This window comes from Anolis sagrei, chromosome 2 (assembly GCF_037176765.1).
Source record: "Anolis sagrei isolate rAnoSag1 chromosome 2, rAnoSag1.mat, whole genome shotgun sequence".
NCBI lineage: Eukaryota > Metazoa > Chordata > Lepidosauria > Squamata > Dactyloidae > Anolis > Anolis sagrei.
The window spans coordinates 80971491-80999291 of record NC_090022.1 but is presented as its reverse complement, the minus strand read 5'-3'; the positions used below and the strand labels follow the sequence as shown (position 1 = coordinate 80999291).

General features: G+C 38.7%; 1 protein-coding gene across 4 annotated transcripts in view; it reads left to right on the top strand.

Moving 5' to 3' along the window:
• The window catches only part of SGCD (sarcoglycan delta), a 630158-nt gene that overhangs the window by 346170 nt on the left and 256187 nt on the right, over window positions 1-27801 (top strand). Inside the window, exon 1 of one of the 4 annotated variants that reach the window (XM_060765536.2) lies at window positions 24338-24657. The exons of the other annotated variants lie outside the window; for them this stretch is intronic. The gene's annotated coding sequence lies outside the window, so the exon portion shown is untranslated. Of the gene's footprint in view, window positions 1-24337; window positions 24658-27801 lie in introns of those variants that run through there. 4 annotated transcript variants of the gene reach the window in all.

Below are 27801 nucleotides of genomic sequence, written 5' to 3'. Positions count from 1 at the left end.
CCAACTGGTAGAAAGATGAGTTACAGAGGCAGCTGAAACTACAGTGGAGGGAAGGAACTTGACAATCACCATCACTGCCAGTTCTCATAGTCAACTGCTGAATGCCATACTTATTTGTAAATTGTTAATATACCACGTTTGTGAATGCAGTGGGCTTTTGCTATCTGCTGACCCAAATACATGGATGCTCTGGTGCCATTAAATACAACAGTGTAGCAAAACAATATCCCTTACATAAAATTGTAAAATCAAGGTTCCCTTTTTTGGATTAAAAAAATATTTTCTGGCCATGGGTGATTGAATCTGGGAGTATAGAGGGCTGACTATACTTGTATATCAATTGTTCATACTTTTATACCTGTTCATGTTATCCTGGCCTATTTGCTTTTGATATGCTATATGCAAAATGAGTTCTTGAACAGTCTCAATTGAGCTCCTGGCTCTAGGTTTGCAAATTATGTCCCAGGCTATTGATAACAAGTTGACTTGGAGATATCTCCACAAAAATATATTAAGTTGGTCAATCTGTGCATTATTAATCATTAAGTTCTCATCTCTGGGTTCATCATCCCATCATTCACACTCTGGGTGTGTCCAGAATGTGGATGCAATAATATTTTATATTGAAACTATGAAGGCTTTCTTTCTTGCACTGCAAAGAGTGAATGAAATGAGTGTTTCCAGTTGTATAAATAGTCAGTATTATGTATAATTGGATAATATGGTGTCATATATACATCCACCCAATATCCCACTGATTGTCTTTTTTTGATATGAATGCCTCTATGGTGTTGAATTGGCAGTTTTGCAACATGAAATGGAACCCCTGTTGAGCTTAAGCCCATGTGCGTACTTTCATATCAATTCATTTCATCATGACCTACTTGCTTTTGATATGCTATCTGCAAAATCAGCTTTCAGGGGAAACTGTCAGGTTCATTGTATAATTAATTTCTACCTATGTTTTAATTAATAGTGCTTTGTATCTCCTTTTAAAAAAAATTACCCTAGCATGAACTCCCACAGAAACTAAAGTTTAAACAAGCTTATGGTGTGATGATGGCAGAACTTTGATAGTAATCAAAGGCACTCACAAGAGAAATCTTGGAAATATTTTTAATTCCAGGTTACTACACTACAGCAAAGTTGCAACTAAAGAAAATGTGGACAAACTTTTAGTTCAATACCTCCCTGAAATCCCACCCACCCCCCACCCCCCTTCATGAAAAATCTTTCTGGCAGCCTCCTCCAGGTCAGTCTCTTTTCCAGGCTAAACCCAGATAATCATTCTCTTTCCCATGATGGGCCTCCAGATGTTTTGCATTCTTCAACCTGGGTTGAACTCATGGCATGGAGGTACTCTGGTGTCTCAGAAACAGACCAGCATCCATGACATTTGGCGTTCTTGAGATTACTATTCCTTGCTCTAAACAGGAGTGTCAAACTCATTTTCATCGAGGGCCACATCAGCCTTATGGTTGCCTTCAAAGGGTTGTCTGTAATTGTAACACTGTAACTGTCTTTCACTGGTATTGAAAACCTCACAAGCCACATAAAATGATGTAGTGGGCTTCATTTGGCCCACAAGCCTTGCATTTGATATGTGTGCTATATAAATTATTCTACTGAAGTCATTACAATTGAAAACAAAACCAGAAATATCAGTTATAATAAAACAAGGCGTAGAAATGTATGACTAAGTGGACGAATATATAGTTATATATGTCTAGTCCCTAGGTTGCTAGAAAGTACTCTGTTTAACACTTTATATGCTTCCCCAGACCTATGGAAGTCTTGCCCAGCCCTTTGATAGCTTGGTCATGCCATCTTAGAAATCTGGTCATTGGTTTTGTCTTAGTTTGATGGAGCTCCAATGCAATCTGTTTTATTCTGTTATTTTGAGGTGTTTTATCTTGATTATTGTATTTTATGGAGCTCCTATTTCAATGTGTTTTAATTTATGGTGTGTTTTTCTTTTATGTTTTGTGGACGTTTTGTCCCATATGTAAGTCACCCCTAGTCCATTCAGGGAGATGGTGGAAGGGTATGAGAATAAAGTAGTAGTAGTAGTAGTTGTTGTTGTTGTAGTTATGTGAAGTGAAGGGAAAATAGTTAGTTCTGATATTTGAAATTCATCTTTGTTAGTTCCTAACATATTGCTTAATAGGCTTTTCTTTTTTAAAAAAACACATGAAACAGGATATGTCTGATAAAAATCTGAATTTAAATGAGAAACAAGGTCTCTGGCTGTAAAGAAGTAGATTTTATTTCAAAAATAGCTGAAAACATTTCAGCCAAGTAAGCTTGAAAGCTGAGATTTTATAACCCAAGACATTTCAATTGCATAATTTGAAAAACATTACAAAAAACCTGCTTCCAGATCTTTCAATTATCAACAGATAATTATAGTTTTATAGCTAGACTAGGGACATCACCCAGAGGTGGTGAACTGGCACACCAAAAATGATTGTATCTATTGCATGATGTCAGGTAATACTCAGTGCCAATCTGCCAGTTCCTTGTGATGAAACTGCCACTGACCCAGGACTTACCTTATGTTGTGAGTGTGAACACTTCTGTGTTAGCATCTGTCATGCTCCCTTCTGGTACTTAAATAATCAATTGGCAAAATGCTTATTTTACAAAGATAATAATATAAAAGAGGGCAAGTTCCACAGAGGGATTGTGAAGTGCAGTTTTCTACACATTTCCCCTTCCTCGCCATCCTCAGAAATAGATGGTATCCCAGGATCCCTTGCGGTTCTCCTTGTTCACGGCAGGCTGGAACACCCTGGTGTTCATCTGGATGCTTCCAGTCAGTTCTGCCACCTGGATTTATTAAGTGAGCTCCCTCTACTCTTAGGGAGCAAGGGCCTGAGCAGGGTGCCATCCTCTCTCCCTCCATTTCACTTTCTCTCCATCTCACTTTACCTCCATCTCAGTCTCCACCCCCCTTTCTTAAAATGCTGGTTAATCTTGGAATGTGGGGGCATGTTGAATTTTATGTTGTCAAAAATCAGGGGTCAGTTGACATGGATCCTGGATCTGGGATGGGCAGGCTATGCATGGTTGGATGTGCAGAGGAATCCCCTCAAAGGACTGGTGTGTGTGGAAGGGTCATTTACAGCCTTTCCTTTGAAGATGCTTGCCATAGATGCAGGTGAAACATCAGGAGAGAATGCTTCTTGAATATGGCCATATAGCCTGAAAAACCTACAACAACCCAATGTGACCATTGTTTCCCTCCTTGCTGCAATAAACTGCATAATTTTCAAGGGTTATTTCCAGTTTTAGACTTATTTTGTGCAAAAGTCACATTTTTTGGAACCCCTCTGCCTGCCAATTTTCTTATGCCTGTTAAAGTTAAATCAGTCCACCTGTAATGCAGACTAGCATTTCACAATAGAATTAATGCAGCTTCATAATCCTGTAACTATTGTAGAATCTGGGAGCTATAGTTTGATGAGGGACAAGCACTCTGGCAGAGCAAGCTAAAGACTTTATAAAAATTCAGTCCCATGATTCCATAACATTGAGTCATGACAGTCAAAATGGTGTCCAACTGTAGAACCAGCGACAGTTTCATTCATTTCCTTCTGGCTTCTGTTGTTATATGCATTTTTTTCTAATGACTCATTATATCTCCAAAGTATAATAGCATCAGCTTAGTCGTTTTGGCTAGTAGCAAGACATCAGGCTTAATTTGCTCTTGTATTAATTTGGGACCAAGGTAAATCCTGCTTTGTTCTGAATTAATTTGATACCCCATTAGATCTGGGCCTTCCTGAAAGGCCTGGGTCTAATGGGGTATGGGCCCTGTGGGGACTGACCCTGGGACTCCAGAAACCCATCTCGATTCTTCATGTTTCCAAAAACCCGGAGAAGCAAGGAGGTCACCCCCTCCCCAACCCCCACCCTCCAAAGCTCTTAAAATTTAAAAAAGCTTACCAGGCCACCATGATGTCTCTTCAGAGGCCTTCTGGCACATGGAAATAATGTGCCAGGAGATGGGGGGGGGGGTGCAAATCATTCCTGCCCTCCCCTCCCCCCCCCACCTCCTGGCATGTCATTTCTATGTGCCAGGAGGCCTGCTGGAGGAGCATCATGGTCGCCTGGTAAGTTTTATTTTATTTTGAGGCTTTTGGGGGGCTTTTGGAGGGGTTCGGTGTCCCTAAGTTACTGGGAGGGCATGGGGACAACCCCTGGGATATCCTGGGTTTTGGGGAAGGGGATGGGGACTTACACCTATTTCAAAGTGGGTTTAAACCCTGTCTGGAAGCACCCTTAAATAAGTCTTGAATTTGCCTCTTTTGTTGTTTTCATAGGAAATGGACAACAGGCAGGATTTTGACATAATCTCCTGCTCACATGATATTTGTAGTCTGCAAAGAAAAGCTGCTATTTAAAAAAGAAATAATGGAAAGTAACAAAAACCCAACATTGCAGAGATAAATGTCTTCTTCAGATTCAAACCCAGAGTAATCATCTTTAGGGATTATCTCTAAATTCTGTTTTATGACAAAAGGAAGAATCTAGATCACAATCATAGTGACAGATTTGGATATTGTCTTTCAGCTCTCCTGGGACAAGACTCTGAAGTTCCAGAATTCTTAAATTCCCCCCCCCCCCATCTCTCCCTCTAGTGAAGGAGCAAAATCCTTCCCTCATATTTGCTCTGGTAAAGATAGCAAAGTCTGTTGAGTATATATGTAGATCTCACAATGGAAGATATTATTTGAAGCGATGAGGCAGCCATGGTATAACATTTTCTTCTTTTATAAACAGCAGAATGGGGGTCTTTGTTTTGGCTCCTTATGTTAACAGCAAGATTACGTATTTCAGTGAGATTGTAACATAGATAAAAATTAGGGATTTTTTTTTTAAAAAAAACATACTCAGTCCAAACCCAGTGCTGGCAATCTTCATGAGGCATAGTAACATAGTGAAATCTGGACTTTCTCAGTCCAAGTTTGCTAAGTCAGGGAATTTTGCAGGAAACTACAGTGGAGTCAGATTTTGCAGCTATTTTTGGGTAGCTAGTCTGTTTTGGCCCAATCCATTATCCAAATACACCACTAAAGTCACTGCACTGCTCAGTTTGCAGGGAAGCGGCTGGGTTATCTGTATGTCAACACCATGTCTCCTCACCAGCCACAGAGGTTCCTGAGAACATCTGGTAATTGCAGCTACATTAACTGTGGTCGGAATCAGTGCACCAACATGATTAACAAGAAGGATGGATCAATCTACCCACTTCTTGCTATTTCACAGGTGCCCCCTTATAACTTCAGCAGACACAACTGTGATGGTCTTATGCTCATAGGGAACTCTGGCTGTGAAGAATGGTGGTAGCAATACAGATGAGATGGCACAGTGGGTCTGATGTGGCCTTAGCAATCTGGATGCCAACCCAGCAGTGCAGAAGGTTTGGTTTAGTGTGCGTGGTCACCCTGGATAAAGCACTTGGTGGAGATGAGGTCTATGTAATATTCATTTGGTAAAATGACTTAAGAATCCACCCCATAGCTATAAATAGTTTCTGATAGGTTGTGTGGAACATGTATGTATGTGGGTTCAGGCACAGAGGCACACACATAGAATAGAGTGAAGTGAAAATAACAGAAGGAAATGTATATATTCTCATGTAAATGCAGTCCTACTATGTTGCATCTTTCACCAGTGGGGGCAGAAAGGTCAAAAATGCTTTGTTTTTCAATCTTGCTTCCCTTAGCTTACATCATCAAGCTACCATGCACTGTGAAACAGTCATTTTTAGAAATGCTTTTCAGATTAGACAAATCATTTATATTTACAGAACAATCACCTGAGAGAAAAGATGAGTGTAGTCTCCAGCTAACAAGTTGGCCAAGGCACCAGGCTGAAGCAATATCAAACAATCTGGACACCTTGGAAATCTTCCTAACAGCACATTGCCAGAACCAAGCTCAATGCCAGTTCTCTCACTTTGATTCAAAGAAGTGCTGTAATTTCTTATTCAGTAGACTATTCAGAGCAGCTTTGTGATTTGCAATGAAAGATGAAGTCATATGTGTCCATAAAATGAATAGATCGCTTGTGACACCCTTTAATAATTATAGATAGGAATAGATACATTCATCTGGATACTCTTGGTTTTTAATGCCCACAAGAAACAAGTTATCTACAAAGGATGCATATTTTCAATCGTTCTGCTACATGTGATATACAATGATACCTTAATATACAAGTTTAATTTGTTCTGTAACCAAGCTCGCAACTCAATTTGCTCATATGTCAAAGCAAATTTTCCAATTTAAAGGCATTCAAATGCTATTAATCTGTTCCAGAGCTTGGTCACGGAACAAATTAAACCATTTGGCAAAGTTACCTGGGGTTCAGGGGCTTCAGCAGCCCTCCCTCCCTCCCTCCCTGAGTGGCTCCCTCTTGGCCTCCCTGCCACTGTCTGCCCTTCAGAAGCAGAGATGGAAAAAAATGAGGCCTCCAGTCATTCACACCAAGGCCCCTCCTTCCCTCCCTCCCTGATCAATTCCCTCTAAGCCTCCCTGCCACTTTCTGCTCTTCAAAGGCAGAGATAATGAGAAAGGAGACCTCCAGTTGTCTGCACCAAGACTCCTCTCTTCCTCCTTCCTTTCCTCCCTCCTCCCTCCCTGTGAGCTTGGTCTGCCTTCCGGGCCATCTCCAGCTCTTCTTGCTACCCTCAAGGCCCTTCATCAGCCTTGCTCAGGGTCCGAGTGATGGCGGAGTCCCTCTGCAGGCTGTTCTCTCTTCACCCTAGTCTCCCAGCACGGCTGCCATCTTTGAAGGGACTTGTAACTCAGATCTGACTCACATGTTGAATCAAAAAATTGGACAAGTGATGGTTTGTAACTTGAAATGCTCACAAGTTGGGATGCTCATAGGTTGAGGTTCCACTATATAAGCTTTATATATACTTTAACAATACAAGAAGGAGTTCATCATGGTCATTATTCTGTATGTTGCTAATTTCCTTCTTGGGAGAGCTCTTGTATAGTTGAAATTGGTCTCAAAATCCAAATTTGCTCGGGAAAAATTGCCGAGAAAAAGCACTATAAATGTACTGAGTGTTCAATCCACTGCATCCTTGCTCTGAATCTATTCAAATTCACCGAGGCACAGTTCTTTTCTATCACACATTCTGCTTATAGATTATTAAACTTACTCCAGATTGCTTTTCAAAATATTGGTTTTGTTTGTGAATTCTAAAGCCCTTAGAAGTACCCATGGACTGGCAAGACATCACCATTTCACCTGTTATCTTGCCATTGAAGGAGAACCAAAACACTCTCATCCTTGGAGAACTTGACTGTTATTGTGGATGGAAAGAGTATTTGAATATATTCGAAAAATGCATTTCTGAAGTGTCAGGAAACCTGTATAAGATCAATCTGATGATTTTTTTTTTTTTTTGCAATTTGGAACTTATTTATGCAAAAATCATACTTAAAATATTGCCCAGGGGAAAAAACATTTTCTATACAGAAAAGAATATTATTTCTGTGAACTTCAAATATCTTAAAAAATGTACAGTTTCCAAAGACTTTCTGAAAGAGGGAGGAAAAGTGCTAAAATTACTTTTACTTACTTCAATGGGAGAATTACATCCTTGTCATGGACTCGTATCTGTGGTATTGAGGCCATTAGAAAACCTCCATTCCAGCAAGGTCTAGGAATGAAAACAGAGTGGAACCATCTGGATGCTGGCATGAAAAAAGAGACTGATAAGATGAGTCTGCTCAGACTGGGAGACCTGGAGGCTGGATGGATGAACTTTTGAGAATTGAGGGGATGGTGTTTAACTGGGAATTTGTTGTGTTTTCTTCATTCACAAGTTTACTGTAGAGTAGTAACTTTATTTTCAAATTAGTTCTTTTGTTGCTTGATGCCTGTCTATTATTGTTATGTTGTTTTATGCTTTTTAAATTACATTTTGTTATTGCTCTGCTTTTAATTGTATGTTGCCTTGGGCTTAGCCCCATGTAAGCTGCCCCGAGTCCCTGCGGGGAGATGGAGGCGGGGTAGAAAAATAAAGTTCTTCTTCTAAATTTCTTCTAACCTAGCATTAAAGAATTTTTTAGTGAATGCAATTGCTAACAAGGTTTTGCCATCATCACAATCCCTACACATAATAGGTTGCTTGCCATAGATGCAGGTGAAATTTCAGGAGAGAATGCCTATAGAACATGGCCATTTAGCCCGAAAAAACCTACAACAACCCAGTAATGCTTGTTTTTTTTCAAATACCTACCCCACCTGAACAGACCTTTTTTTCTTGTTATGATCACTCTTTCATGTTTTTTTCCCTCTGAATAATGTACTTCACAGGTGAGCAAGACAAAAATAAGGTCCTTTAAATAATGGAGTGGAATAATTGTTGTAAAAACAGAATTTAAAGCAAAAGAAGGGATGTTGTTACCTAGATAGGCTTTTAGATGAAACTGCAATTACATTTCTTCAGCTGTTAGCATTTCCTATCATGTATGCCAGGGGTCCTCAAACTTTTTAAACAGAAAGCCAGGTCACAGTCCCTCAAACTGTTGGAGGGCTCAATTGTTATTTGAAAAAAAACATGAATGGCTTCCTATGCACACTGCACATATCTTATTTGTAGTGCAAAAAACACCTAAAAACAATACAATGATTAAAATGAAGAACAATTTTAACAAAAATAAACTTATTAGTATTTCAATGGGAAGTGTGGACCTGCTTTTGGCTGATGAGATAGGATTGTTGTTGTGTGCTTTCAAGACATTTCAGATTTAGGTTGACTCTGGAATTTCATGGGGTTTTCTTAGGAAAGGAATACTCACTAGGAATCACATACACAGCCTTTGTTGGCATATAACAACAAAATCACAACGCAGGTATATAAACTAAGTGGGAGTCTCCTAATTGTTTAATTTGTTTCATATTCTGGCTGACTGTCTTTCTTATTTCTGTAGCTCGGGTAGAGCTACAAAATAAACTAGGAGCCAAATGGAATAGTGAATTCACATGTAATGACAAATTACAACTAACTGCAAATTTATTTTCAAAAACAAACTTTAAAGCATATTGAATTGTGGCTTGTTGGGTATTAACAACCATCTGTGCAGGTAATGGCATCTTCATAGTTGCCAGATATCTGAAATTATTACTTCCATAGTCATAGATTATTGACCACGACTCCTAAGAGCCATCTAATATGGAGGTGGTGGACTGGTGCTCTTCCAATCTGCAAAATTATTCACCATTGGTTGTGCCCATCAAGGCTCATAAGAGTTATAATCCAAAACATCTGGAAAGTACAGTGTTGTTTACTCTTGACTGAACAAGAGTTCTTTCCCATGGTGAACCTAACTCTATTGTGTCTAGTGCTAAGTAAAATATTACCTTTCCTATGGGTAGTACAACTGTCTCCACAATTTATCAGACTGTTACATTTAGCCACCTATATAGAAAGGCACTGAATGGTTCTAATTTACTGTTATCCATGTAATGGATACGTTTTACCATAGCAGCACACAATTTCTATATAGATGCTTGTCTTGAGTCTTATCAGTGCTCTTCACCGTGTTATTTCTTTTGTCTGTTCCTTTCCTGTTTTACTGTGGTCTACTGTTATTAATGGCAGGCCAACTGCTGTGCAGTTCTATTATTGTTTCTTCCTGGACCTCTGTCATATTTTATACAGTTACTGAGATACTGGTGATTGCATACAGGTATAAAAATAGCATACTTGTTGTAATGTAGATCATTAAAATTCATAGACTGTAGCAAGACTTGGTTTCTGTGTTTTCTGGACAGAGGTTTCTGTTAACCTTTCAAAGATTTGCAGAGGCATTTCTACAATGGAATAATAAAAATAGACAAGTGACGCTGGCTATAGGGAAAGGAGAGCGAAAAAAAGGATATATGTGTCAGATAACAGATCTGTGAGAGGTTCACTAGAAAATATTCTGATTTTAAATTCTCTACTTCATTTCTCCTTTTTAAAAAGTCCACTTCTACCTGCACTATTTCTGTGGGAAAGCAGAAAATTTCACACTTCTTTGTCAAAGTCATACTGCTTCAACCTCTCTAGCGTCTTCAATGCTCTCTGAGCATTTTTGAATTTATTGTAGCACCATGATTTATTTGTTGAGGCAGTGAATAGCTGGAGAGGCAGTTGAGCAAGAATGTCTGTTCAGGGCTCCTGATGCGAAGACTTTTTCCATAAAGTAGTTCCACATTTCTCATTCCTGACAGACAGGTTTGTAGGAAATTCTGGACCTTTGGCCTTTACAGTAGCCAGCTGGTGGGGCAAGTACCTGCCATCTTGACTGCATATAACAAATCTGGAATCTTCCTTTTCTAAAAGGATTTATATGGTTTAGCTATTTAATCATGTACAATATTGTAGAACTATAATGTGTTTCATGGTATAACGGTAAAGAGGAATTGTATAATTTATGAAAGCAATTCAATTACAGTGGAACTTTGACTTAAGAGAATCCCAACAAGACCATTTTGAGTTAAGAGCCACTGTTCACCCCCCTGGTTTTGCTTTGACATATGAGCAGTGTTTTGAGTTAAATGCTAGTGTCAAATTGAGTGCTAGCACCAGAGTACAAGGCTTCAAGGGAGCAGCCTTCATGCCTCGTGCTCTTGTCCACTTTGGAAGATTGCTGTCCACTTTTCTCTTGTCTGCTTTGAGGAACTTTGGGTGAGTTGATTTTATGTGGTTTTTATTCCTGGTATGTTTGGCTTCATGAAGAGAGGGAGGGAGAGAGGCTGGAATGAGTTCAAGATGAAGAAAATGATGCTTCTACCTCTTCCCTTTGTGCTTCCTTACCACAAGTTTGTGCTTCTACCATTTTAAAACGGATCTTTCCTTCATTATTGTTCCATGTGAATGTGTTTTTATTTGTTGTTTATAAAGTACATTTTCTCACTTGAAAACACATAACAAAAATTATGGGGTGGGGGGCAAAATAGATTAATAGCATTTCAATGCCAAATTTTACTTTGAGGTAAGAATTAAGTTAAGAGCTTGGTCACAGAATGAGTTAAACTCTTGACTCAAGGTATCACTGTATGTCACTGCATAATAAAGAATAAGGTAGAGTCAAGCTATGGTAGTCCTAAAGACTAGGATCAATGGAAACAGAATGTTAATTAGATCAGAAAAAACTTCTTTGCCTTATCACTGGCTTTGTGTCACTCCATGTAGCTAATTGGCTGCATTTGCCACAGACTCAGTATATAAGCTGCTGAAAAATATTTCTTTTCCTAACTACATTACATCTTAAAATGAAGGTGTTTTATAGTTGTCCTTGTTTGCCAAAGACTACAATAATACAAACTTCATTCTAGATCTAATTGTGTGTTGCATTTCTCTTCCAATGTTAAGGCCAATATTTAATTATGTCTTTTTTAGTTGCTGTAAGCTGCTTTAGGTCCCAATTTGTGGAAAAGATAGGATAGAAATAAACAGGAGGATAAAAAAAGAAACAAGAACTGCAGATATTAATGGCCATTAAACACTGTGTTTAGCTCCAGATTCATTTCTATCTTGGTTCTCAGTGGCGGCATGATGCTCCCAGAATGTTCTGTTCACTGGTGTGCACACTTAGAATCACTGAGTCATTGAGTTGGAAGAGTCCTCATGGGCCATCCAGTCCAACCCCTGCCAAGAAGCAGGAAAATCACACTTGAAAGATGTTATGGCAGGAATCTAAGGGACTTTGTAAGTCATCGTGTCTAATCATCTGCAAAGATAGGGCATTTAAGACATCTTTTTGTTTACCCTGTTAATTGAAAACCTGGATACAGCTGTCTGATCAGAGGAAACTGAAATAGAAAACTGAAAAATGGGAAAAGATATGAAGAAATAACAAGAAAGAAGTCAGGCATCATTTGTAAAAGTATCACTTATATGCAATGTGATGGCACGCTCAAGCCTTTGGCGGGAACTATTGTGTCTGGCTTTACTCGGGGGCTATCTGTATACCTTCTGGTAAGAGTAAGAGCCTTAGCAGACAGAGGCACTTTAGGCAAGGTGAAAAGATAACCAAAATGAGTTTACTGCAAACAAGATGAATAAAGGGTTAATTCCACCCAGGACTATCATAAGGTAACTTAAAACAATACATTTCAAAAGGAGCCTTTGCTGGCTGCAGTCATCTCTCTGGAGTTTTCTGCCACTGGTGCAAAGTCTCCATGCAGTATAAACTGTCTCCATGCAGTATCCATCTAAAAGGTGGCTAATTTATTAACTGAGAAGGGATCAGCAAATTATCAGAAAGGGCCTAAGTAATGTGTGCACTGTGCAGCTTTTAAAAATGGGGGGGGGGGGGGGGGAAGATAAGTGGGAGGCAAAGCCATCCTTCCTACCACTTTAATACTGGGAATACAGGGCTGAATGTGAGAAACCTATGTAATCAACTGAAAAGGCTGACAAGGAATGGGTGAGTGAGATTAATGTACAAAAAGAGAGATTGACCTTTCTCACAACACACAATTATAGCACATTGATCCCACTTTAACTGTCATGGCAGTATCCTGCCCTCGGGGTGAGAAAAGCGGTATACAAATACTAATAAATAAATAAATAAGTTGTTTGGGGAGACATTAGTGTTTCTGGTCTGAGAATAACAAAACAGATACATTACTGGGCATGGAAATGTTTTTTAAAAATAGTTAGTGGAGTATTGCTACTTCAGATTGATCCTAGATTTAATTGTATATGTGGTTGAGGCCTTATAGTTAAGTGAAAATTGCCCTTTGCTTGCACATTTTCAGAAGATACGGTCACCGGTTTGTTTATCATTGTATACAGTCATCAAATAGTATCTATGAACTACCACTATTCCTCCCTGCTTTGTCTATGTAGTTACTTACTATACTTGAAAACACTCTACTAATTATCTTGTTAAAATTATTCTCTGATATGTACATAAGGGTTCAGTTAACATTTTTCTGATTGTATTCTATCTAAAAGAAAACATGCTACTAATTGGATAGTACTGTGATTTTCATCCAAAACAGAAGGAAATAAGATAGCAAGAAATAGAGAGACAACTTTAATCTTTCTGTTTTCATACTATCACAAGAGAGTGCAAACAGCAAGGAAGCTGGACCCTTTGCCCCCGAGAAATCATTATTCCAGGCCATGGTGATGATTTCCATTCATCAGGGCTGGAGTTTGTAGGACAGCAGCATGCATTTAACCTACATTGTGAATGAACAAAAAGGAGGGTTGCTCAGATAAGGATGACAAATGTGGAGACCATTAAGACATAATGGAGAATTCATTGCTGTCCTTGCCAAAGGAATATTGGTTCTTCCATCTATATAATACATATGCATTTTCCCCACATGCTTTATTTCTGTTACTTTGAGGCAGTTCCTGCTTGAAATAGATGGAACCATTTGAATCACAAATCTCCTTTTCTCTCAGTAAAGTCCAGCATTTTACTTTTTTCCAGAAAGGAAGATAACAGTAATGTGGCCTCAAAAATCATAGCCCAGATACATTAGAAGTCATTCAAGGTACGGGTATTTAACATTAAGTTTGCCTGAGAAATGAAAAGGAGCCATTTTTATTTTTTATTAAAGGGATAATTATTACATCTCTAATCACAAGCTCAGCCAGCCGGAAGCCTGGGATTATTTCTAAGAAGAGCCTGCAAATGATAGAAGTCATTGGGCTAATTAGATGGTAACTGCTGAGGATGGCAGGGGTGGAGTGCGTTCAGCTGAAAGGTCAGCCTCCAGCATGACATCTGCACCAAATTTTACAGGGTAGAACTTTTTATAAAGAGGAATTTAGATAAATCTTATCTTTGCAAAGAGCTCATCCATGGCGAGTAGAAATTATCCCATGACTGGAGCTATGTGATACCATTTTTCTTTACATTACTATGAATCATTATAGATGAGGCCCTGCTGTTTGGATAAGAAAAGCAACATATCATTGCAGCAAAAAAACAAAAACAGAAAAAAAACCCCTGTGGTCTGAATGGACCACACAATGACATGATGGGAAATTTAATTAATAAAAAAATGCTTTTATTATTTTTAGCAAGGTGGTGCTGACAGAAAAGCGCTATTTGTTTAGCTACATCTGAAATAAAAAGAATATTTGGAAATATTTTTAATTGCTTGAAAACTTATCTATTGAGTGTTTAAAACCTTGATGAGAACAATCCTGGGTTGATTAGAATCTTCCCAGTTCAGGACTTACTTTATAAAAAATCTACAGGCAACAATTCTATGTGGAAAACAGCATTTTCTACATGGAAAACAGTGTTTTCTGCAGATAAAATAATCTTTGCTGTGCAGAAAATTCTGCTTTGTTTGCTAAACAACAATGTGCAATTACAAGTAGTTTTCCAAACTGCCTGGTTTTCAAAGATGTCGGACTTTATCACACCAGCCATGTTGCAGTTATCTTCTTTAAGAAAATGGAAGCATGCATCTAGTGGAATGATCACTTTCACATCTTCCAGCAATTGAGTAGTGCTGGCCTCTTATTGATACAAATGTATGTAAACAGTCTTTTACACAGCATCATGTCCTACCACGTTTGTTCTGCCCAGAACATTTGCAATTTCTTTTTGTATTTTTCTTCTTCCTTATATTATTGCAATGGTACAACTGCTCATACAGCAGTAGAAGGAAGTTCTCACACAAATAGAAATAATGAAATAACAGTAATACTGAATTAATTCACAGTTTTCCCACCAATGAAAAAAGAATGATCAAATCACAAACCAGACATTTTAAACAATGAACTTAAATTTACATTTTATCGTTATGACTTTTAATGACTTATGATAATTTGGTTATAATTAACTGGTATTGTTTTAACTCTGTATGTATTTATACTGTGTTACTGATTGTGGCATCAAATTGCTGCCTTTGTTAGCCGCTCTGAGTCCCCCCTCAGGGGTTGAGAAGGGTGGGGTAAATATGCTGTAAATAATAAATAAATAATAATAATGAATTATTTTAGTGTGTTTTATTTTAAGGTCTATGCCTTTTAATATATCTGTTTTAATGATCTTACATTTCTATGTATCTATGTATTTTAATTACAAATAAATTATTATTATTATTATTATTATTATTATTATTGGAGCCAATGTGACTACAAGAAATATGCTGCTCTTTGCAATAAGCTCCATCCAAAGTGCATTTATCTTCCTGTAATTGTGCATTATCAGCCTTTTGTGATAAAGTCTTTTCTTGCAGTAGGAAGAAAATAGTTGAAATTACTCATTGCTATCTTTAAGAAAAAAACATACGGCAGTTTTACTCTCCTGCATTCTGCACCTTAACATGAATATATTCTGGCTGTAATGCTCTTACTATCCAGTGCTTTTCACACAGTATCAGGAAAAATCCCAGTATATACTACAGTTCCAATAAAAGCAAGATCAGTTCATCATTATCATCCCTTCACTCACAGCTATGATTAGTTGATACCGAGATGTATCATTTATCTCAGTAAGTATTATTTTTCTCAAAACTATTAAAAGAAACAGTTTTTTTCTTTCCCAACACCCTGCTGACCTATCATTAAAAATAATGAAATGGAAGAATTTCTGACTAATCTGCATTATAATCTTCTCTCACAAACACTGACATTGTTCCATCTATACAAATATTTATAGAAACCAATCATGATTCAATAAGGATGTTTGTGCTCTAACATACTAACAGTAAGCTGAAGCTAAATTGGTAGGAAACTTATTGGGTGGAATGGTGAAAAGTACATTTTACATGAGCAAACTTCACAACTGCAGTTAAACTGAATATGAGCAGAGCTCTTGATGACACAAACTCTTGTTGCTCTCTCATTTGTAAGATTGCCATATGTCAAGACCAAGTAGAAGGCAATTAACTATATCAAGAACAACAACAAAATTAATCCATACTGTAGCTGGAAGGCAAAACAGTAATTATTTTTGTCTAGCCTAGTTCTCCATGTTGAGGCAAAATGGATTGCACAGAAAATTATTACTACATAAGTAGCTAGGTGGCCATAAATAATGGCAAAAACACAGTTGAGCTTATTAAACAGTACACCAGGACTTGGCTGTAATCCTAGAAATGCAAGGAGTGTACAGACAAGCTGAGTACACCCACCAAAATTTGCAGGATGTAAAATATCACTGATAAACTTTTGGTTAACTATAAAACACCTGTTACCCAAGATCCAGTTTCATTAATAAAATATGTAAAACATTTTATGAACTGCCAATAGCATATTTCATCCTACCTAATCACCGAGAAATTGATGTCTTTGTGAACTAATGGCATTCTGGTAAGCACATATACATATGATGTTGATTATATTAATGTTGTCCTTTTTGGTTTTTTAAATGCTTTAGCAGGAAGACAGAATCCATAAATATATGCAATTGACAGAAACCCAGCAACCTCTTTTTGCTTAACTTGGTATTTGAAGATATTAAGAATGTATCATCAGAAAAAGAGGTATTTTGAGCTAAGCCATTTTGCCTAAGTTATTTTATCCACTTTTATTCAACTCTAATTCTTAGAAATTTTCAGTGTCCGGTATACCTCAATTTAACATCCATTAGAAATATATTGGTATTTCAGATATATATTGTTTATGGCAGTTTCTTAAGGCAGTGCTCTGTAGGATACAGTAAGTCAACATTTAGGGCATTTGGTCTTCAAAACCATACTTATATGGGCAGTGATTTGTACCTATTATTTCATGAATCTGCTATATATTGCTGGATTGAGACTAAGCGATTTTATTCTTCCTTTGCTGACTGTAGATAGAAATAAACTTTATCTGCCAACTTCTGCTAATTTTCACTTCCCTTGCACACAATGGTGGCAAGAGGGAAATGGAGGATGAAAAGAGGACGGCTGAATACTTCCCTTTGTTTACTGTCTCCTTTTTCTCAGAACTCAGTTCCAAGTACCTCTTCCTACATTAAACTGCAGACACATAGAGCTACTGGTAGATTGGGTAAATGTTGCAGAGAATTCCTCTATAATAGCCCTATATGATGGGAAATGCAGGTAATACCTCAAGTTACTGGCTGTAGAAACAATAGTGCTGAGCTGGCTTTACAGTGGCTTTTTTTTTTGTTTTGGAAAAAGGTAGTATTTAGTACCATTTTGTTATACATTTCTCTAGAGAAGGAATATTCAGCTAAAGACTTCATATTTACAAATCAGCTGGCTTGCACTTATTTATTGTAATTGATAATCCATTTTTGTAAAATGGCCTTGTGTAAAAAGGGTCAGATTCTCTGTTGTAAAAGACAGAGCCTATTTTCTGCCCTCTGATACAGTACATCTGAAATGTAAAGAGATCTTGTAGCACTAAGAGAAAAAAGTTGGTAGCATAAGTTTTCACAGACTTAGGTCTATTTCATGATATGCAAATTACATCAATTTAAAAAGTGTTCCCTTTTTGGATACACAAAAATATCACTGTGCAATAATTTTTATTTCTATTTCGCTAGCTTGCTGTAAACCTGACAGATTGAGTACATTGGCACTCAACTTTTAGAAGGTTATTAATTTTCTAGTCAGTTAAGATTACTGTACAGCTGTCTGATGCTAAATATCCTAAAGGTACCGGATGATGTCATATCTTGAAAGCCTAAAGGGTTAGTCCTATGAGGGTTGAATGAAAAGTAATGAATGCCTCCACCTTCGTTACTTGGGTTTGGATGGGAATATTTTAATAAATTAAACACAGAAATAATCCTAAGAATGTGCTCTTTAACTACCACTATTCACTTTTCCACATAGTCACTTGACAATTGGATACATTTCTGCCAATAATGAACAAGTTTTCTGAAGCCGTCACGGAAGAAGCTGACACTCCGCAACCAGCGTCTCACAGTTCTCTCAATATCTTCATCAGAAGCATAATGATGTCCCTGCAGATCTTCTTTCATTATCAGGAACAGATAGAAGTCAGACAGTGCTAAATCTGGACTATATAAGGAGAATGCAGTACAGTGGTGAGATCCAGTCTCTGAAGTTTTGCTGTGGTGGCACGTGAAGTGTGCGGTCTGGCACATCGCCATGCTGCAGGAAAACATTTCCCTTTTCCTTTCAGACCCTTGTTAGCTGTCGTTTCAAAGTTTGCAGTGTTGTGATCTAACACTCTGAATTTATTGTCGTTCCACGTTCAAGGAAATCAACATGGATAACACCATCTGTATCCCAGAACACTGTTGCCATTATTTTTCCAGCTGAGGGCTGTGTCTCAAGGGTCTGGAGAACAAGCCCTATGAGGAGTGGCTTAAGGAGCTGGGCATGTTTAGCCTGAAGAAGAGAAGGCTGAGAGGAGATATGATAGCCATGTATAAATATGTGAGAGGAAGCCACAGGGAGGAGGGAGCAAGCTTGTTTTCTGCTTTCTTGGAGACTAGGACGCGGAACAATGGCTTCAGACTACAAGAAAGGAGATTCCATCTGAACATGAAGAAGAACTTCCTGACTGTGAGAGCCATTCAGCAGTGGAACTCTCTGCCCCGGAGTGTGGTGGAGGCTCCTTCTTTGGAAGCTTTTAAACAGAGGCTGGATGGCCATCTGTCAGGGGTGATTTGAATGCAATATTCCTGCTTCTTGGCAGGGGGTTGGACTGGATGGCCCATGAGGTCTCTTCCAACTCTTTGATTCTATGATTCTATGATTCTTGAATTTCTTTTTCTGGGGCGAGTCTTTGTGCTGATATTCCATAAACTGACACATCATCTCCAGGTTGTAATAGTGTACCCATGTTTCATCTCCTGTCACAATTGAATGGAGAAAGACACCACCTTCATTTTCGTAACATGAGAGGAGTTCCTGACAAATTGCAGGTCTGTGCACTTTTATTTCAGGAGTCAGCATCCTGGGTACCCATCGTGCACAGATCTTCCGATAGTCAAGCAAAGCAGTAATGTGACCCCCACTTTCTTGTGAAATGCCGATTATGCTTGAAATTTCTCTCTGATTGATACAATGATCATCCTGAATTAATCTGTCAACCTTTTGTTTGTGAAACTCGATGGTTTCTGTCACAGGATGTCCAACTCTTTGTTTGTCGCGCAAGTCAGATGTTCCCACCTCAACATCTTTAAACTTACTCACCCAATGATGCACAGTACTCACATCGACACAATCACCATAAACAGCTTGCATTCTCTGATAAATCTCTTTTGGGGTGAGACCTTCTGCTGTCAAAAATTCAATGACTGCATGTTGCTTAAGTCACATTGACCGACCGTCTGCACAGGGTTCCATACTTTGCACTTTAACAACACAACCATTCAATGCTAAGGCTTCCTGTCAAAATGGAACTGTAGAGGAGAGTCTACTGAACAAACCAGTACCTACCTCATATCAGTGCTACCATCTGTTGAGGAGTTCCGAAGGTGGAGGCATTGCTTTTCATTCAGACCTCATAGTTAATGTGCAGGTGGCAGACTGCCAAAGAATACCAGTAGCTGTGGGCTAAATTTCAGGTGAAGGAACTGGACAACCCACCTTTGAGCATTTTTTGCCTAATTAATAGGGGTTCCATAAAAGACAACAAATGACTCTAAAGCACACACACATGCATGCGCACACACACAATCCTGTTTCAAATTACATCATTTTTACAAGGCTTCCTTCCACCTCCTCTTGTATATTTTCCATGGAAGACATGGATGCCTTATTTATAATCAACTTCACTAATGCCACTCTTTTTAAAAATGTTCATTAAAAGTAATATAATTTTACAACAGTCAATAGAGTACAGTTGAGTTTACATTCTAACAGCACACCTTAGCAAAAATATTTATTAGGCATGTACAATTGATAAAAAAAATTTCAAAAGCCCTTAGAACATTAGGGGGTTCTGGCATTTCATTTCTAAAGTATAGTTAGTGAAAATTTCACTACCATAACGAGAGCAATGAAATGTTGTTACTTTTGAGTTACAGTAATTTCATGAGTGAGGAAATTTCAGGAGCTCTTTTCCCCCTCATTTTAAAGCTATCTGGGTGAAACTTGCTACAATGGTAGAACACGTTTACCACTTTTAGCCCATCAAGTTTCAGAACATTTCCTTATCCATGGATTTTGGGAGAATTTTCAAAGTTTTTATAAACAACACTTTTTTAAAAAACTGAAGAGCTATTTCCTTGAATTTTCTATACAATGACACAAGATAATAGGAGATCATTCCCCAAAACTTTGAGAAATATTAATACATCTACTGCTTTTAGGGAATTATTTAAAGTTTTGAGAAAAACCTATATATATATGCCACAACAGCTATCTCATTGACAGTCTCTTTCTCTCAAATTAACCAATAGAACTTCCATTTAGGGATTTCTTCCCAGCCCAGCAGAGAGATTTACTTACTAGACGTATCATTCAGTCCTCCTCTCCTAATGGCGAGAGGCCATAAATTTATAGAGGAAATTCAGCCTTTTTGGCTTTGCTTTGCTTCCTTGTGCTGAAAATGAAATTGGCTTTGGGAGGCTTCCGAGATTTACAAAATGCAAACAAAAAAGTGTGGGATAAGTTTTGATTCTTAAGTTTTTGGTGCAGGCCAAATCCACATGTTGGATATCATGTCATAACTTAAGACAACTAATGAAAATTAGCACACTCCTAATATGTATACACATTTATTTTTCTGGCCTTCTATTTATGGTATCATTCGAAAGACTAATATGAGAGCTATGTTTATCTGTTTCTATCAACAATCTCAATATGCACTACCAACTACTTGTATTTAGCTAAATAACCTCTCTTGACCTTAGTCCTCCCACAAACCTGATAGAAATTCCATATATCTATTTGGAATTAGCAGCAGAATGGGTCTTCTTCTACTCATGCAACCTAACCAGTAAAGTAGGCTGAGGGGAGTTGCAATCTTGGCAATAGTGTGAAAATCAGGAATAAGGAACAGTTACATAATATACTCATCTGTAACTGTTCTATATTCACAATTATTACACTATGTCACAATCATAACCTTCCCCCCCCCCTTCTATGGGAGATTCATCCTGACAGGAATTAGAACACCAGTAAATTGGGGTTAGGAGTAAGACAGGTTACTTAGTTAAATATACTTAACTAAGGAGCTGTTAGAGAACATTGGCCAAAAGAGATAAATAGAACCAATCCATAATAAATAAGATCTGTTAGTTTTCCATGGGAGCAACACACTTTATACTAATAATACTGAACATCATTACTGAGCAATCACTGTGCTATTACATGTGGTGGATAAAATCATCTGTAATGCTAAAATTTAAATTATCTTTCATATTCTTTGTTCAAATGATAGCTTGAAAATCAAGAAGTGAAATAGCATTTGGATTTGGGTCAAGCTAATCAAAAAGAAAAAAAGGGGAAGCAAATGGAACAATGGTTTTGAAGAGGCCAGCCAGTCTGAGAAGAACCTGAATGGGTGTAATGTACATCTGTGGCCTGTACAACACACACAGAGGCAGAGAGACAGAGAGAGACAGAGAGAGAGCACCCTCTAGAGTTGGGGCAAACACAAAAAAGAGGGTCAAAAAGAAAGCAAAAAGTAGCATGCTGTGCATTAAAAATATTTAAAAATAAATGAAAAGTTGAATAAAAGCACTTCAGAGAGATATGGCTCTGGAGTAGGGCACATGTAAGTAGAAGATTTGGTGTTTTGTACTCATGTCTGTCGGAAGCAAATGACTTGCTTTTTATGCAAATATGTGCACACTTTGGAAGAGTTATTCTTGTCCAGGGCCCTTTCCACACAGCTGAATAAAATCCCACATTACCTGCTTTGAACTGGGATATATTATTATTATTATTATTATTATTATTATTATTTGTACCCCGCTAGCATCTCCCAAGGGATTCGATGCGGCTTACAACAGGCCGGAGCCCAACACAATACAACAATACAATACATAGCAAATAAACAGTTAAAGCAGAAAAACAATAACAAAGCAGTACAACAGGACATTATTAAAAACTGAGCCGGCCGGAGTAGGGTACAGGATTAAAAAGTGCTGAAGTGTCGGAGGGATATAGGATTAAAATATAAGTGCAGTGTGCGGTGAGGGTGATCTTGACTCTACTAAAGTGCTTCTGGGCTTTGGTAGTGGGGTTCCTAATCTGAGAAGGCACGTTGGAACAGCCAGGTTTTCAGGTTCTTTCTGAAAACCGCCAAAGTAGGGGCCTGTCTGAGATCTTTCGGGAGGGCATTCCACAGGCGGGGGGCCACCACAGAGAAGGTCCTGTCCCACGTCCCCACCAAAAGCGCCTGCGACGCGGGCGGGATCACGAGCAGGGCCTCTCCTGATGACCGGAGTGAGCATATGGGTTCGTAGACTGTGATGCGGTCACGCAGGTAGGGTGGTCCCAAACCGTTAAGGGCTTTGTAGGTAAGCACCTGCACCTTAAATTGGGCTCGGAAAATAAACGGCAGCCAGTGGAGCTCCTTAAACAGGAGGGTTGACCTCTCTCTGTAATGGGCCCCCGTTAACATCCTGGCTGCTGCCCATTGGACCAATTGGAATTTCCGAGCCGTTTTCAAGGGCAGCCCCACGTAGAGCGCATTGCAGTAATCCAGTCTAGAGGTGACTAAGGCATGGACCACCCCAGCCAGATATATATATGGCAGTGTGGACTCAGATAACCCAGTTCAAAGCAGATATTGTGGGATTTTCTGCCTTGATATTCTGGGTTATATGGCTGTGTGGAAGGCCCCCAAAAAAGCCAGTAAGAAAGCCTCAATATAGGGTTGCAGTGAGTTTTCCGGACTTTATGACCATGTTCCAGAAGCATTCTCTCATGATGTTTCACCCACATCTATGGCAAGCATCCTCAGAGATTATGAAGTTTGTTGGAAACTAGGCAAGTGGGTTTTACATATCTGTGGAATGTCCAGGGTGGGAGAAAGTACTCTGTTTGCTTGAGTCAAGAGTGAATGATGCAATTGGCTACCTTGATTAGCATTTAATGGCCGTGCAGCTTCAAAACCTTTGTTTGGAGGTGTTAGGTGACTCTGATTGATTCTTGTCTGGAATATATTAAATATATTTTCAGCCATAGTATTAAGGGAGGGTGAAGCAAAGTGGAGGTGCAAGAATAAAAACCACATGTCACCTTGCTTGAAGTAAATAATAATGAAGGCTTCTCCTCACCTTTGAGGTTCAGAGTGTCAGCCAAGGCAAGCAAACATCAGAATAGCCTTCTCTTAAGACAAGCTCTACACCAGTTCTGATGAAAAACTGCTGATGTTAAACTGGGATTGATTCTTAACCTGCATGAATCTCAAATAAATTCTGATGCCAAAAAAACCCCAACCTAGTTGAGATTACCAAAAGAAAGGTGAAGCAAGCCCTACCTCTTTCCCAGGAGTACAGAAGGTGGCCCCAGATAAGATGTAAGTTTGTGTAACAGTTTTTCTGAGATTTATCAATGTAAATGGAAACAAAATGCTTAAAAAGGGGATGAAATGAACTGTGTGCTTTTTTAAAAAAAATTGCAAAATCTTTCCTTGAAATTATCTCTTGTCTATGTTGATGCATTACCTTGACAACTCTGCTGCTGTACCCCTGCCCCCACAGTTGGAGTTGTTTGCTTGTCAAGGAAGTATGTGAAGGATGCATTTTCTATTCCTTTTTCTATTCCTGAACAAACACATCTCAGGTTCAGGGCATTTTAAACAGAAAAATGTCATTGTCATCATCATCGTTGTCACCATCGTCATCTGTTCATCATGATCCATCTATCACTTAGAACATACCAAAAACTGAGACCCATTTTGCTAAAAAATACAACATGTGTTCTACTCAAACAGCTCTCTTCCTTCCTTTACTTAAAATAGTATAGATATTGCCTATATTTCAGATACAAAACCTTAACTTGATTTGTGTAGGGGGCTGCCAGGGTAAGAAAACTGAGAGAGTTCAGACATGACTGTAGTATTTTTAGCACCTACAGCTTACAGTCGTGCTTGTCAGGATTGGGATACAGCAGCAATGTGCTGAGCAGAGTCTGGAGATTCTAAAAATAAGCTTTCCCTTTATGCAATTGAATTAAAACGAGACAGAAGCATAGGTAAATGGAGGGTGGTGTTGAATTGAAAGTTGAATTCTTATCTTTCTGGTGAGGCTAAGAAGTTGGCTGAACAGTGGAAAGGTTACTTGGGAGCTTCAGAGCAAGACAGGAAAGGCGAGGAATCAACCTCACCAAAGAGAAAAATTTATCAACTCTTATTCCAGGAATGATTTACTTGATAGTTCTAAATGCAAAACATACCAAGCCCCTGTGCTTGACGCGGAGGCATGTTTCTATGAGGGGGAAGGGTCTCTCTAGTGCAAAACACATGTGTTTTCAATTGATATTTGGAGCCAGACCAGTAGCTGTAACTCGGCCTGACAAAGCCTTATTGAAGTAAAAGACAGAGTGTGGTTTCAAAGCAGCTAGAAAAAGAACGGGAATGCTGTTCAGGAAATTCTTCAGGCATGGGCAGGGACTTGGCTGGAGTTCTGGTGTTGGAAAATCTGACAGGGGCAGCTTCTGAACACAGGGTAGGCCTCGTGCAGCTCTGAAAGCAACACTGTGTCTCCCACACCCTAGCCCTATTAGGGCATACATACTCAAGGAGCTGTTCTTGCAACTGGCTTGGAAAAGAGAGAGGTAAGAGCCTATTATTCTTTCTCCATCTGGGTTTCTGGGCATTGTTCTCCTTCTTTTCTAATGCAAGGATTGTTCGCATTCAACTGAATGGTTTAAGGGAGGGCAAAGTTGGAAATCCATCACTGTGCGTGTAGAGATTGCCTTGGAGTGTGTTGCCTTTCCAAATTGTCACTTAAGTTCTGATCTTGCAGGGAGGAGGAGTATCTTGGCTTTCTTTTCATGCTGGCATACATGGTTACCAGCATATTCCTCTTTCCATGGTAATGGCGAGAACAGGGTAGTAACACTTTTAAAGCTTATCCATGGCTGTGTAAGGACAAAGAACTGAAGCAAAGCTCATTGTAATGTTGTGGCAATACAGTAAATGCCATCTATGTATCATTGTTGTAAATGCAAATGAGATTCACAAATGTATCTATTTTCCTGATAGAAGACTTGAGGCTATTGCTGAATAATTTCAAGGCTGTGTGCATTTCAAAATCACAAGAGTTGTTTTTGCTGCTCTGCTACAGTGTTCCTTTCTCTATAGTTTTCTCTGTCTGATCTATAGCAAAACATTCAGAAACACATTGTACTTTATGTTAGAAAATGCTCAGCATTAGCTTTTTGAAAATCAACACTTGGAGCCCTCATGCTGGCTCTCTTCTGATGAGATGTTTTGTTTTGGTCTATTAAATTGAAGGTGCCTCCCTAAACGACAAACCCCAGAATTCTGCAGGGGGCAGTAACCAGATTGAAAGTGGATTCATTCTCTAGTGTGATGAAGTAGTAGGACAGCTTTGCTCAAATTGCGGAGTGGTGGAATCCTGGAAAAGACTACTTAATGTGCATCTTATTACCGGATATTGTAATGTGTTGGATTTCCATTAGGAGTGACCAATTAATCTTACTTGGCAGGCTTGTATGGTGTCTGAAAGTAATTCCACAGTCAAGATGTGAAAATGAGTCAGAATTAGCACTCAGGTTCTTGTATCTTAAGACAGTTTCTTATCCCTCTTATATTTGTTTCTCAAAAACACTGTGCACTGTCTGGTTTTCCTTTTAAACAGGAGGCAAAAGAAAATGCAAAAACAGAGTTAAGAAAACTATGCCTGCATGGGGAAAGGATATCATATTCCCAACTAGTAGCAAAGAGGTCAGGAAATCAGTTTGGGAGCCTGTGGCTCTTCTCCCTATTCTATTCAGATGCTAATACTTTTCATTATAATTTATGAGCAAAACTATAATACAGGATAATGTTAGGGGTGGAAAGGTTGTTTCTGTTTATTTTTTAAAAAAAGATTATCAAATATAAATCAAACTGAGCTAGAATAAGTGAGAGAGAGAAATAGAACCAACCACCAGGCAAAAGAGTTATGCCTCTCTAAGGAATAAAGTAAAGAGGTAATAAACCACATGGATAAGAATCTCGGCTGGCTGTTGGCTCGGTTTTGTGGTATCCATCCTGGCTTCATTTTAAAGGGACTGAACTGGAGTAAATGTATAGAAAAACAGATAGAAAATCAAACAGTGGGTAAGAGTTAGGAGAAGCTGCTAGAATGAGAGGAAAAGCAGAAGATACAGGCAGCTTATGAGCAGAATTATGTTTCCATGACAAAATTCCTTTTTCATTTAGGATTCTTAGATGCATGGTAGCAAGGTTGAGGGCTTGGCCCAGCAATACTAAGAGCCCAAACATAACTCACTATGGTTACATCTAAACTGCCATACAATGCAGTTTAACTGCATTAAACTTCATTATATGAGTCCGGGTCCACACAGGCCTTTAATCTGCACTTAATTTGGTTTAAGAGACCCTACTGGGCATGGATTAGAGTCCATACACCTCCCTCAAAACCTGCACTTTTTTGGGGGGGGGGGGAGGTGTCTTGATATCCTGCTGGACCTTCCAGCAGGGCACCCAGACACACAAGAAACCCCCTACAAAAGGGCTAAAAAGTAAAAAATTACTTACCTGGCCACCATTAAAGTGGTGTCAAAGCTCTCTTGGTGTGTAGAAATGATGCGCCAGGAGAAGGGGGGTAAGGAGTGATTTTCCTCCTCTCCTCCCCTCCCCTCTCCTGCCATGTTATTTCTAAGCACCAGAAGAGCATCAGGACCACTTTAATGGCAGCCAGATATGTATTTTTTTTCCTTTGTTTTCATTTTGTATATAGCAAGAGATGCAAAAAAAAAAAAAAGGCTTCTGTGTAATTTGCTATATTTTGACTACAATATCTTTCCTTCAAACAGACACATGTTGGTTCACAGTTGTAGCTGGCAGTCTTTTTCCAGTTTTAGTAAACTCGCTAGTGTCTTCCTATGCATTGTTACAATAGGATGCATTGTGAGTTCCACTTATCTGTCACTCTTCTAGGTAGGTGTGTGCCAAAGTATCTGTTTTTATTGCTTCATGAAACATTCTTCTTGTCCTCTTCCCTCTCACAGTCTCCTTGATCTCTGCCCTTGGTGTCTACTCTATCTCCCAAGGTGTCACTGAATTAGACACTCCAGTGTCATAGGAGGGTCAATCAATCTTGGACTAGTTAAAGGAGAATGTGACGTTGAAGCTTGGAATGTGAATTCCAAGGGCTTTGAACAGCTTTTAGTATGTGAAGCTTCTCTTTTTCTTTCAACATTTCTTGGACTTTCAATGGACACCTTGTTGATACTGATCACTTAAGTATTGCCTGCTACTAAGTCTTTGGGGTGGACACACAACAAAATGTTTGTGCCACATAACATTTCCAGTATGGTATCACAAAAATGACAAATCCACCCCCCCCATCCAAACAATTGTTGAGTGATTTATGATAATTTAAAATTTTGAGAATTTATATGCGAAACAGTTCAAAAGAGGAGGTTCCCCATTAAAAACAGCATTTGCACACAAAGCACTATTTTTGACACATTTTTTGTAAGGCTAAGTATTTAATCAGAAAGTTTGAAATGTTAAAAGTATAATGGTGAATGACATCCTTTTCTCAGTATGTCAGAATATTTTTTTCTTATGATTATTTTGGAGGTGGTTGTTCTTTACCCCTTATTTAGAAGTAGCTATAGTAGCATTTGTGGTGTTATGTATGTCACAGGACTGAAAATGAACTGAGCAAGCATTCCTAAGATGGGAACAGTGGGGAAGTTGCATTTCTACCTCTTCTTTTC